Here is a 14,233-nt window from a genome sequence, read left to right on the forward strand (position 1 = left end):
AGTGTCACTGGCCCTCATATGTGGGATCCGAACCGGGGCCCTCTGGCGTCCCAAGCCAGTTCTTAACCATCACGCCACTCGGCCGGCCCCAAGTGTATACATTTTTTATTTGCCAGTTTTACCTCAACAAAGCTGGAATAAAAAAAGAATGAGCCACTTAAAAAAGCCAAGAGTATTTTACAAAAATTTATACAAATTTATTTAAAAAGCTGGATTACATGGATGCTTTTCTTGAAAATATAAGTGAACAAAGTGGGTCCCAGAGAGACAGAAAATTAAAGCAACATTGACCAGGCAAGAAATTGAGAAGGTGATCTGAGAAGCTCTGGACTCAAATGTTTTTGTTTTTTTTTTTAGCTGAGCCATCCTTCCACCTGTTGGCAGCTCAGCGGCAGCTCAGCTTGGGCCGGGCATCGAACCGCTGTTGCTCAGAGCTCAAACCTTTAAGTGAGCTCTTAACCAACTGAGCCACTCAGCCAGCCCTTCAAACGTTTTATTAGTGAATTCTTTCAAACTTTCAGGGAAAATAAAATTCTAATATACTCATATTTAATTATGATCTAGAACTAAGAGAGAGAGAAAAATTCTAACTTCATTTTCTGAAGCCAGCGTAGCCAAAATAACCTGACAAACCTCTTTATGGTAGGTGGCTCTATTGTTCAAAGTATCTGCTGTCCCTTGTGGGGGACAGGTTACAGTTCACACGAGGAACACCTGGCTTACCTTAGGACTTGAGGTACTCCTCCCTATGGTAGGATGACATTTCCCCACCCCGTGGAAGTCAGGCAGGGTCTTGAAATGTGCCTGGGTCTATACAATAAGGGCAAAAGTGACACTGTGCCACTTATAAGCAGAAGCTTTTAAATCCAGTTCATGGTTCACTAGATATCTCTTCTCTCCTGCCATGACCACTAGCAATGTGCCAGCTAAGCTGCTTTATTCACATCATCCCAGAGGGAAGATGACATGAAGAGAGACGGTGGACATATAATAAGTAAGAATTAAACCTTTAATACTGTAAGCTACTGAGATTTGGGGACTTCTTGGTATCACAGCATAACCTCCCTGATTGATACTTTCCTCTTCCCTACAAAAAGAAAACTATAAATTTACTTATGAATGTCAATGTTAATGTTAAAATCTTTAATAAGAAAATCTTCAATACAGGCATACATTGTAGGAATATACCCCCAAATAGGACCTCTACACAGGCATGTTCCTCACTAAAGGCCTAGAGATCTCCTACTTTATATGTGTGTGTTCCCATCTAAAGAAAAGGTAGCAAGGATTAGTTTGTAAAATGAAAGTAACTTTGTCCACCCCCTCCCCCATCTATTGTGTCAGTATCAAAAAAAGAGTTAAGGATTTGAAGACTTCATGGTATCAAAAAGCCCTTAAGTGGGAAAACGTGTCTTAGAGCTGAGATTCGGATGAAGAATATATTAAATGCAAGTTCCCAGGACTCATTGCCTTATAAAATTTCATGATGCAGTGCTCTCTATGAAGACATAGGAAACGGATTACTCCTATTTTGCAAGTGGAGAAACTGAAGACCTTAGCAGGGAAACCGATTTGGATTTAGATCACCCAGCTCCTGATGTGGTTTTACTTGCTGATGTTTTGTTAAAAATAAATCTACCATCGCCTAAATCAGTAAGTTTCTAGTGAAGAGTCTATCATATTAGCCACGGAAATCATCACACCCATTATTACTTAAAGGGTATTAATAATGGATGTGATCATTTCTAAGTCATTAAAAGGTGACTACAAGGGGCCGGCCGAGTGGCTCAGTTGGTTAAGAGCTCACTCAAGAGTTTGAGCTCTGAGCAACAGCGGTTCGATGCCGGCCTGAGCTGAGCTGCCAACAGGTGGCAGGATGGCTCAGCTAAAAAAAAAGGTGACGACATGAAGGTCTTGCAGAGAACCCTAGATAATGGTTGGCCCTGTAAATAAAACATTGTCTCAGCTATTGCTATAAATAGGCCATGTGATCAATGATAAATTTCCTTAGAAAAAAGGACAGGTCATTTGATAGAGGAACACTAATGTTCAACTCAACCAAAATAAACCATTATATTAATAGTCTAAATAGTAACATGGATTGGTTCATTTCTGGATTTCTTTCTTAACATACAGGAGATAAGAGTACGAATCTCCTGGATCCATCCTGGAAAACCAGGAGTGAGGACAATATTTAAGATTTGAGTGGTGACTCTCTTATATAGTAGCTGACATAAGGTTGAATGGATAAGAGAAGTAAGCTGTGAGAGGTCAGGGATCATATCTGTCTTATGTATAGGGTTTGGCATACAGGAGGAGCTAAATGGATGTTTGTTCCTTGAAAACTGAATTCTGGGGAGGCAAATGTCAGACTTGAGATGTGGGTGAGCAGGGCTACCAGAGAGAGAGGTGGCTTGCTCTCAGGACTAAACAGGCAGGTCTCTTGAGAACTAGAAAAAAAGAGCTTCAAGGACAGAAGGCTTTAAAACCCTAGGATTTTAATTTTTTTATTTTGAAATCATTTTAGACTTAAAAATGATTTAGACTTTTCTTCAGACAGAAAAGTTCCAAGAATAATACAGCTTCCCTTAATGTTAACAACTTATGTTGTTAACCACAGTACAAGTAGCAAAACCAGGAAATGAACATTGGTGCAATGCTGTGAACTAAAATATACCGGTTTCTCCAGTTTTCTCCCTGATGTCTTTTCTCTATTCTAGGATCCAATCCAGGATCCTACATTGCATTTAGTTGTTGGGTCTCCTTAATCTTCTCCAATCCATGGTGGTTCCTCAGCCTTTCCTCGTCTTTCATAACCTTGAAACTTTGATGAACACTGGTCAGTTATTTTGTAGAATGTGGATCCATTTGGGGTTGTGTGATGTTTTCTCATGATTAGATTCAGGTTACATGCTTTGGGCAAGAATACCACAGAAGTGACATTGTATCTCTTGCAGAGTATCATACCAGTTCTATGTGATGTCCATATATGTCTTATGACCTGTGATACTAACTTCGATCCCTTAGTTACGGCATTGTAGGCCAGATTTCTCCACCATTAAACTTATTGTTTTTTTCCTTTGTAATTGAGAAATATTTAGGGGAGATACTTGGAGATTATGCAAGTATCCTGTTTTGGCTTAAATTTTCACCCACAAATTTCACCTACTAATTGTGATTTTGATTTGCCTTTCCCTGATGATTCGTGATGCATCTTTTCACGTACTTGTTGGCCATTTGTATTTCTTCTTTGGAAAAATTTCTATTCAGGTTGTCTGTACATTTTTAAATACAATTATTTAGGTTTTTGGTTTTTTGCTGTTGAGTTGTATGAGTTCCTTATATATTTTAGACTACTAATTTAGATTGTTTATAAATATTTATGGACAAGCTGTTTGTGTGGGGCTAGTAGGGAACGGTGTGCTAAACTTATTTCTAAAAACGAATTTATTGCTAACTTCTACTTCAAAATGTTATCACTTTTAATCTGAGGTAATATGCTAATTTAACAAAGAAGATAAATTATTCCATTAATAATGAGAATTAATTGGCTGCTCAATTTATATATGCTATTGCTACCAAGAAATGCAAGTGCTTTTATTTCTGCACCCTATGAAGTTTTTTTGTTTATGTGAGTTTTTAAACTGTGGACCGTGAATGGGCTTTGGGGTGGCCAAGAAGACCCTGAAAAGTAAATTCACAATTTGGTGAATATGAATGAACGTGTATTATTTTGTGGTGAAGATATGAGCTTTTTTTCAGATTCTTAGAAGTGAATTCCTTCTCCTTGCTGAAGCCTTATGCTTTTAATTAACCTAGTAGACAAACATAGATCCTACTTTTTTACTTACTCAAACTTGAAGTGCTGGGTTTGGCAACATTTATAGAGGAGGACAGAATAAACTTTAATTCAAGTTGATCATTTTGGTTGGAGAGTAACATGTCCATACAGTGGATGAAAGATAAGTTTCCCCTTTTATGTTGCGAAGTGCACAGATTTGGATCAGCATTGTACCGTGAGGTATGTTTAACTTAGAGAGAAACAATTCTAAATTTCAGAGGAACAAATTTTGATGCCAACAGAAAAGCAAATATGTGTTTGATATGATTAATGATACTTTCGCACTTGGGCTTTAATCTTGTGGTGTGATGTTAACTTATGGTTTATCCAGTTTGTCATGCAGTCAGTATCAAAGGTGAAAGTCAAACCAAAGTGTGTTCAAGGTTTTATGGAATACCATTTCCATTCTTCTCTTAAACACTTTTAACCACTTTCTTAATACAACTTATATGAAAGAAGAAGGCATCGCTTTATACTGAGGAACATTTTAAGGACTTTATATTTGTCATCAAAGTCATTTTACTGGCACATTTTAACAGTGCTAAAATGACTGGCAAAAAAAATAGAGACTGAGCTACACAAATGTGATTGGGTCAGGGGAGCCATGTGAGAGTGATGGTCAAGGAGGTTTGTTGATAATATATTTAGTAATCTTGGAGGATATCATAAGTGTCCTAAGGATTAATAGAAATTATTTATAAAATTTTTAATAGAAATTATAAGAGAATATTTCTTTTTTTTTTTTTAAGATTTTTATTGGGGAATTGGGGGATGGGAACAGTGCTGGGGAATTGGGGAACGGGGAACAGACAAGTTGCTGTCGTTTTGTTCTTCAATCTAGTTGTGGAGGACGTTGCTTCACTGGCCCAAGTTGGCACCATCATTGCGCTCTTCTCTGGCGAGGCACATCAGTCGCCGGCCTCTGGACGGCCGCTCACTGCGGCTGCTGGCCACTCACGCTGGCTGCTGGCCACACACGGCAGCCCATGGCAACCCACTGCCACAGAGGCTGCAGCCTACGCCGTCGCCGGCGACTCACAGCAGCCCAGCTCCAGGTTGAGCTGTTGTTCAGCATCTTAGCTGCGGAGGGCAGCGTCACTGCCCTCACATGTGGGATCCGAACTGGGGCCCTCTGGCATCCCAAGCGAGTTCTCAACCATCGCGCCACTCGGCCGGCCCAAGAGAATATTTCTTATCTATAAGCCCAATGCAAAGTTTCACAAAGAAATTGCAAATGCCATTCTGTGTTTTTTCCCGTTTGGGTTCTTTACCGCCCTGACCGCCGTGTGATTCCATTGGCAGTTCCTGCTCATCTTTTTTTCTGTATCTCCTTGCGCTTCATAAGGTACAACTAATTCTGAAGACCTCAAATTTTAAAAGTTAAAGACGAGAGTTTGTGTCTGCACCCTTTATGTTGTAGACAACTATGAAGTGTTTCAATATGTCACTGGTCTGCTTTTTGGAGCCTCCATCCAGAATTCCTGAGACCGCATTTCACCTGCTGCGGTAGGCCCCCCACTAATACATCTAGGTAGAGGGTACAGAGAATTTAAGGATGATAAAGAGGACTTTTCTTTTAGAAGAGTTGGAGTTTGGGTGCATATCTTTTGCAGATTAAGCAAGACTGCTGTGTCCCTGCCTCCTTGGCTGTAGAAAAAGAATATAAGTATATAGGGATGGGGCTTGGAAGGGAAAGTAGGAAAATATGCAAAGAATATGAGTCTGTAGTTTAATTTAGAGATTAAGTCTTGATAGAGGCCAGTGGGAAAATATTCCTTCTCGCCCCAGAATCCAAAACTGAATTAGTAAGTCCGTCCTGTAAGGCAAGGGGCAGAGGTATCACTGATGCCGATAGTGTTTATTCAATCAACAGTTATGTGTTCCTTCTGCCAGGTATTGTATTACACATCAGAGAATCAAAGGTGATGGAAACTTACTCCTGACATTAGCGAACTCTCAGCTGAGGGAGATAGAAGTGGACATAGACCTTCCAGGTGCTACATAGTAAGTTTGGTGGTCCAGAAATGCACAAAGTAGAAGGGAAGTGTAGATAAGGCACCTAACCCAGCTTGGCATGGAGGGTGGGGGTGTTGAGGAAATTTTTCTGGAAGGAGACACTGAGCTAAGGCTTAGAAGATCAAAACACTGAGATATGTGACATCGTTTTCAGAATTTATGTGTGAGCAGACCAAGGAGATAGGAGGGCTGGGGTTGGTGGTGAAGCTGGATGGACCAGGGCAGGAGTGGTCAGCATGGTGACTGGGGTTAGTTTGACCACGAAGAAATAGGTGACTCCTGAGGTCTTATGAAACTCACTGCATGAGGCCATATAGGGTATTGGTTATGCATATGAGTTGGGCTTAAATCAGGGCTTTATCACTTATTAGTTTCTTCCTTGGTAAAAAGCAGATACCACTAGTATCAGTGTTGTTGTGAGGGTTAAATGAGTTAATACAACATGAGCAAAGGGCTGAGCACAGTGCCTGGTATATGTTAGCTGCCATTATCATGATTCTAAGGCTGTGATCCACAATGCAATTCTTTGCTGCACTGGTGTCTGAGACTAGTAGCCAATGAGAAAGTGGCTTTCTAGAAACCATTGCCAAGAGTAGCTCTTCAGAAGGGAGCACAGTTTACATTTGTGTTTTCCCAAGGGCAGAGTTGGGGAGAAACTTCACAGAATTACTTGGGGGAGCATTTTGAAAACACACATGTCCAGGATGCACCCTGGAACTCCAGGGCTGAGAGGCCCAGGCATGAGTAATGGAAAAAGGCTTCCTGGTGATATGTCTGCTCAGGCCTCTGGCCTGAAGAGCAGGGCTGGCTCTGCCTAACCTTGGAATAATAACCCAGCAAGGGAATGCATTTAGAGTAGATACATTCCAGGCACAATGTGTCACAGGGTAGTTTCCCTGAATACACAGAAGAAATCAAATTGTTTCCCTTTCCATCCTGCAATTTGATGCTCCAGTGTGCAAATGTTGAGACAGAGAGAGGGAAAAGGTAAACGGATTGGAGCAACAGAAGAGCTTTAATACCGAAGCGGTTAAGGCAGAGTGCCCCATGCTTTAGAAACTTGACTTAGGTAAAACCAGAGATGGTCTGAGGAGCTTTGGCATCGCCTTTGTGCTTCTTACATCACAACCACTCATGGAACCACTGATGCAGGTGGACTCCCAGGAGGAGGGGACACTGATGGGACTGGCCAGGCCTAGATGCATCGGGTACTGAAAGGGACTGTCCCATGTGGGTGTTTGCCAGGAAACACTCTAAAACAGGCACATCGGCCACCGTGCACCTAAACGAGACTTCATTAATGTAAATCATACATATTAAACTATGAAACATAAAAAAAGGAAAAGCAGCACCAATTTTTAGGTGTTTAGAATCTCAGAATTTCAGATGAGTCAAGGAGCATTCTGCAATGTCACTTATTGTCCCTTGGGAGCTTTAGTTCCTACAGCTTCCCTCCCAGTCCTGGGGTACTACAACGGGCCAGCCTGTGTGCTGCCATCTGTCTTAGAGCTCTCCCAAAGGCCTGCCCGGCGACTTTCTACTTGCTGAAATGACTCTTGTCAGGACACCCAGTACTGTGTTAGACACTGGGGGTCCACAGAAAGATAAGTAAGTAAGAATGTGCCTCATTCTTAAAGACTTTAGAACCGAGGAGGGAAGACATAAATAATGATGAAGGCTACCATTTACTGAGTTCTTGCTGGGTACTGGGCTCCAATCCTCACCACAACCTTAAAAATGCCCATAAGATTCACGTTATGGTCTTCACCTCAAGGGTGATAGAAGTATGTCTTAGTGAGTTAAAGTAACTTGCTGGAGGAACATCTTGTTGAAAAATCCATTCTGATGACAAAATCCATTCTGCTCTTTCTTAACCAGCAAACTGACTAAGGCACAACGTGATAGCTATTATTATAGTGGTATCTTCAAAGCACCATGGGTGTACAGAAGGAGAAAGGCTGATGACTTCGGTCACCATATTTAGACTGGAAACCTTCCCTGTATTGGTAATTTTAGGGGTACATAGTTGAGTGTTACTAAGTCTCTAGAAAATTATAGAAGGTTGAAACTTTCTGAATTGAGCAGGACCACATGTTTTTTGTAAGTTCAGGTATGTAACTATGAAAATGATCAATTTACTACTTAAAATTTATAAAAAATTAAATTGTGGTAAAATATTCATAGCAAAATTTACTATCTTAACCATTTTTGAGTGTACAGTTCAGTAGCAGTAGGTATATCCACTTTGTTGTGCAACCAATTAGCTACTTTTAGAAGGAGCTGTAGTGTTTTTCTCCTTTATTTTTCAATTTTATTCCTTTTATGCTTTTAAAACTCTAAGTTTATTCATTTCTCTACTTACTTCTTTATGGATGATAGATGATTTCCTAATTTATTTTTATTTTCCCCCTTTCAGATTTGAATTCTTTTGTCTGTCTTTTCAAAGACCTTCAAAATCTAACCTAATTATTTGACAGAGATGGTTAACAGTCCTTCTTTATCCCTAGAAGCCTTGTATTAATAGGGACCAGCAATGTGCCTACCTTAAAAAGCCAGCATGTTTCCAGCCTCCTGTAACTGATAGGGTTTGCCACTGAGATTAAGTAGAAGTTGTTGGGTGGGGATTCCAGGGAAAATCTTTAAAAGAGGCTGATTGAAATGGGAGGTGTGCCTCTTTTTCCTCAATCCTTCCTCCTCCCTGCTGTGTTGATCACAGATATGATGGCCGGTGCTATAGCAACCATCTTGCAATTATGAGGCTCCCTTGAGGATGGAAGCCATTGCTGAAGATGGCGAAGCAGGAAGGGAGGAGGAATCTGAGGCCCTGATGATGATGAAGCTATTGAAATAACCTAGGACTGTATACCTCTAGACTCCTTTGACACGAAACAAAAGTAAACCTCTATCTTGTTTAAGCCACTGTGATTTGAGTTTTCTGTGATGTGCTGCCAAACCTAATCCTAATTAACACAATCCCTCTAATTTAGATGGGCTACTCCCTCACCTCTGCATGCATGCTACATGCTCTTACTGGTTGTCTGGCTTGCGGTGTTCTCCCTTTGGCCTTTGCCATCCTTCAAGGCTACTGCCTCCATGAAGCATCTTTGGCTATGCCAGCCTTCTCTGGTCTCCGTCCTCTGAACTCCCAGGCTTTGACCTACTGCAGTTTGGCAGAAGGCTATACCACTGAGGCCCGGTCACTATTTGCCATCCATGTGGGTCTCTGCCCACCTTTAATGTAAGCTCCTGAAAGGCCACACAGTGCCTTTTACTGCTTGTGTTCCTTCCTGGGCTTGTGCTCTTTCTCTAATGAGGATTTCATTTTCTTTTCATCCTGATCCCTGATAATCTTTTGCTGTTTCTTCGCAGAGATACTGTAAAGGGCAAACCTTTTTTTTTCCCTCTCCATATAATATTGCAAATAATTTACTTTTTGTTTTTGATTATTAAAAATCACAGAAGAAAGACATGTATACTGTAAAAAACAAAATACCAAAAAAAAATAGACATGTAAATGCAAAGTGAAAGGGCTGTTCACTAGCCCCCCAATCCCACTCCTTTCCCAAAAGATAGCCACTATTAACCACTTCTAGAGGAGCTTTTTAGACCTGCTATAATACATTTGTAAACATATGTTGATCTATAAACATTTTACTTATATTTTAAAATAAAAGTGGGCTCCTAGCAAATGTGCTGTTCTGCAACTTGCCTTTTTCCATATTAGTACATCCACAGCCACATTATTATTTTTAAAACAACTACATAGTACAGGTGTTCCATAATTTAGCTAACCAAATAACCATATGAACAATTAGGTTCTTCCCAATTTTTGCTATTACAAAAACATTGCGCTGAGCATAGTTTTGTATGTATATTCTTGCCCCTGCATATATCTTTAGGATAAATTCTTAGAAGTAGACTTATAAATTCTGAGCCTAAAAATGTATCTTAGATCATTTCTTTTACTCTCCTTTCTCTCTTTTCCTGGAACTATTTTTAGTGGGATGTTGAATATGTGAGATTAATCCTGGAAAACTTTTATTTTTTATTTCATATTTTCTATGCATTTGTCTTTTCTTAAGCTTTCTGGGATATTTCCTCAACTTGATCTTCAACCCTCTGTTGCATTTTTGAACTTCACTGTCTTATATTTTTAATTTGCAAGTAGACTTTCTTTTCCTCTGTTCCCTTTTCATAGCATCTTGTTCTTGTTTGATAGATACATTATTTTATTTTATAGTTCTGGAGTATATTAATGATAATTTATAGAAAATTCTTTTTTCTCCCTTGTACCATCTCTGTATTATTTTATTTTTTATATAGATTAATTCTTGATTTCTATAGTTTAATTTTACATCTTAATTTTGGACTGTTTTGTCACGTTGTAGCTTTCCACATAACGAATTGTCCATATTTAAGGTAGTACCCAGGATTTTTTGGTTTTTAAAGCTCCACATGTTATTCCAGTGGTCTAGAGCAGTGGGTAGCCTGTTGGTCAAATTCGGTCCACTGCTTATTTTTGTAAATAAAAATTTTTGGAACACAGACAAGCTCACTTATGTACATCAATCACTGCTTTTGTAGTACAATGGCAGAGTTGAGTGGTTGTGACAGAGAGCATATGGCTCACAAATCTAAAAATCTTACTAGCTGGCCCTTTACAGAAAAAAGTTGCTGACCCGTGGTCTAAAAGGAGAAGGCAGAGGCTATCTTGTAAGCTCTCTGAGCTTATCCACCACTTCTGTCATGGCTGCTTCCCAGGCTTATCCATGCCATATGGCTAAACTTATTATTCAAAATGAAAATCAACTAATTATTAGCACTATGAAATAATATCAGGGAGTGATCATTTAAAGATGTTTTCTTTGGTAGACGAGAATGAACTGCTTTCTATGGCTGGTCTCTGTGTGGGACAATTTATTTTTAAAAGACAATAATAAAGACATTATTTTTTGGAAAAAATTGAGACATTTTTTTTCTAAGTCTTTTAAGTTTCCTCTGTCTGTTATGAATGGTTCTTAAGTCTCTCCACTGAGTTGGAGTGTTAAGACCTCTGTAAGCTTCCTGTCCTACGTGCCTCCTTAAGGGTGCTGAAGAAAAAAGCTCTGCCAAGATGTTCCACTTCAGGGGAGAGTGGAAATGGGGTCTTTCAGATTTGAAAACAGCAACAACAACAACAAAACAGTTCCTGTGCATTGCACTTAGCAGTGACTACCTAGGTCTTCTGAGTTGGATTCAGAAATTGCAGGACATTTAACTTAGGCAATTAAAAAAAGACAAAAACTTGGATCCGTCAGTGGCAAGATTTCAGACTTAGTTCTTGGGTTTTACGAGTATGTTATGAGTAATAAAATGGGTCTGAATAAATTTTACAAGGCTGAGTTACAATATTTTTATATAGGTCCCCGCCCCCCCGCCCCAAGGGGGCGGGAAACTGATTCCTACCAATTAGATTTTCCTGTCTTTTCCTTTTATCTGACTGCCCTTTGTAAACGGAAAGACAGGATCTCGATCCTCTTTACTCAGTAATAGCTGCCCAATGCTATACAGGCATTTTGAGGCTTCCAAATGACGTTATATGCAGAAAACTGAAGCTTCATTCTCACCATCTGTCATGTCCCCAGAAGTCTTAACCATAATTACAGCCCACGTGACAGTTGCACACACATTATTGCCCACCTGTATTATCAGTGACTAGCAGTTGCATCTCCCCAGTTAAAATGGTTAGTATCTCAATTATCAACTCTGTTTTTTTTAAGGGCTTTTATTATATAACTGAAAACTTGCTCCAGGCTGGATTTAATATGTTCTTGTGAGTGTTCAGCAGGTGTTAGGGGGTTGCAGAAATACTAGATAGTGAGTTGTCCTGATCCACACCCCATACCTGAGCACTCCAATGGTGCTCTTGGAAACAGACTGATGGGAGATTTACAGACACACATGCATTTGGGACATTATCCTGCTGGCCTGTCTCATACAGTTGTGCCCTAGAGAGAAAAATGGGACTTTTGAGTTGGTTTAAAATTTAAGAAGTCACCTACAACTTGAGGACAGCTGAAGCCATTTGGTGAGGGGAAAAAACCCAAACAAACTAGCGATGCAAATAAACAATCAGTTTTTGAGATGAAGACTGTTTTAGATCTTGGGGAAAACCTCTGCAGTTCCTTGGGTGGATCAAACATAGCGTTTACTGGCCCTTCACAAGTCAACAAGGTCTGGTTTTCTTGAAGGGTGGGTAATATGAATCAGAAGCTGGTTTCCTAGAAAGTTTGGCTTGGAAGGTTTAGAAAAGAGCAGAGTAACTGATTATCTGTTTAGTTGGAGGTCAGCTGACAAGTGGGAATAAAAATGTGCCTGAGCTAGAGTCTACATACTTCCCAAACTGGCCTTATACTGATTTAAAATTTTTATTTAATTTTAATTAGTTTAAATTTAAATAGCCCCATTGACTAATGGCTATCACAGTGGACAGTACAACAATCCATAATTTTCGTAGAAGTTTGTTGGGAAAGGGCCAGGAGGGCATTTTCTAGGCTCTCACCTCATGTGGAAAGGTGCTTGGCTCGGTGATTAGATGGCCATCAGCTGTAACCAGTTGGCCATTAGCTACTACTGTTTTGCATATAGCTGCCTCCGCTGCTGCGTTAGCAGGTGCTGGTGTTATGGATGGTGCAGATCCTGCGGCTCCTACTTCCTGTATCTCACCGGACCACCAGCGAGACTGTGGTGCAGGAAGACCCCTTGTTGGGGGTATTGACAGATGTGTACTTCTCATGACTTGAGCAGCCGTCATCGAGAATATAATATAGTGGTATGACCCCCTATGTGCGGCTCCATTGTTGTTGCTTTTTGGCCTCACCGAATCCTGCATTCATCTGCCGGGAGCTGAGCCCCAGCATGACAGGTTACTGTATTGAATAACAGTGATGAAAATTAAAAGAAGGTTAAAAGAATTGGGCCTGTAAGAAGGTCAGTGTTACAAAGGAAGGGCCTCTAGATATTGTAAATCTCTAAAGACTGACTCTGGTGGTGGAATAAGTTTCTAATAGCAGAATTTTAGACTCTCAGGAATCAGCTAAAGAGGAACAACTTTTTGTCAATGAAACATTCCCAGGTTTTCTCAAATCATGCATGTGGGACGTGTTGAGCTCTGTAGCGCCGGCTCCACTCAAGAGGCAATTTATATCTTCCCCCATATATTGCTGTTGATCATGTAAATATCAATATGCAAATATCCGCCACAATAGGCTTCATGTGCTTTCTAAAAATACTTGGGACTAAAATGGGCTTTGAGCACGCAGCCACATTGTCTTTTGTGGGCCCTAGGTACTTTTGCCCTTATAGGTCCTTTCCTCCATTAAAAACAAAATACAACAATTACATTTTACTACTCCATTGCTGTAAAGACAAATATAAATATCATATATTAAAACATTTTCTTTGACCTAAAAGTTCACCTTTTTTCTTGGCGTTTTAAAAGCAATTAAAACATTTTCATTGGCCCCTGAAAGTATTGTGGGCCCTCGGCACTGAGTGCGCTATGCCTTGTGCAGAAGTTGGCCCTGTTTGAGAGGCTGTACTGTCCCTAGAGGGAAAACTGGCTAGAAATAGCCTAGTCTTTTCTTAAAAGATTGCAAAATATATTTTGTGCATAGTTGGTGCACAATAAGTATCAATTGATTAAAAATATTCAAGATGTTAAGACTTACAACAATGTGAATATTTCTCTTTTTGTTCCTAAGTCCATTTTGGATCTCTCTATTATTTTGCTACACAGAATATGGTCCACAGACAAGCAGCATTGGCACCGTCTGACAAGCACTGGAACTTGTCAGAAATGCAGTGTATTAGCCTCCATCTGATGCTCAATCAGAAATTGTATTTCGGTAAGATCTCCAGGTGGTTCATATACGCATTACACTAAAGCACCCTGGCCTGAAATTTAAACAGGATTATTCATCACCTGTAGAAAGGGAAGAGCTGATTCCCTTAAACTCATATGATTAAGTGCTAGCTCTCACTCTTCTCCAGCGGCAATATATTCAGTTCCTTTAGTCCAAAAATAAATTCAGTTCCTTTAGTCAAGCCATACCCAACTTTGGCGGACCATTGGAACCATCTGGGGGAGCTTTAAAAGAATAACAGTGTGTGGGCCCCATCCCTGGGAGATTGTGAGATAATTGGTCTGAGGTGATATTTTAGGAATCAAAGTTTTTGTTGTTTTGTCTTGTTTTTAAAGCTTCCCAGTGATGCTAACGTGTAGCCAGAATGAGAACCGTGAGTGTTTCCCCATAAGATTGTCCTCTAGTTGTGATCATGTTGGCCTCTTTCATCTGTCTTCCCTGACCTTCTCAGCCTGAGCAAGCAACTGTATAA

The sequence above is a fragment of the Hipposideros armiger genome, unplaced genomic scaffold (assembly GCF_001890085.2).
Source record: "Hipposideros armiger isolate ML-2016 unplaced genomic scaffold, ASM189008v1 scaffold_432, whole genome shotgun sequence".
NCBI classification, from domain to species: Eukaryota; Metazoa; Chordata; class Mammalia; order Chiroptera; family Hipposideridae; genus Hipposideros; species Hipposideros armiger.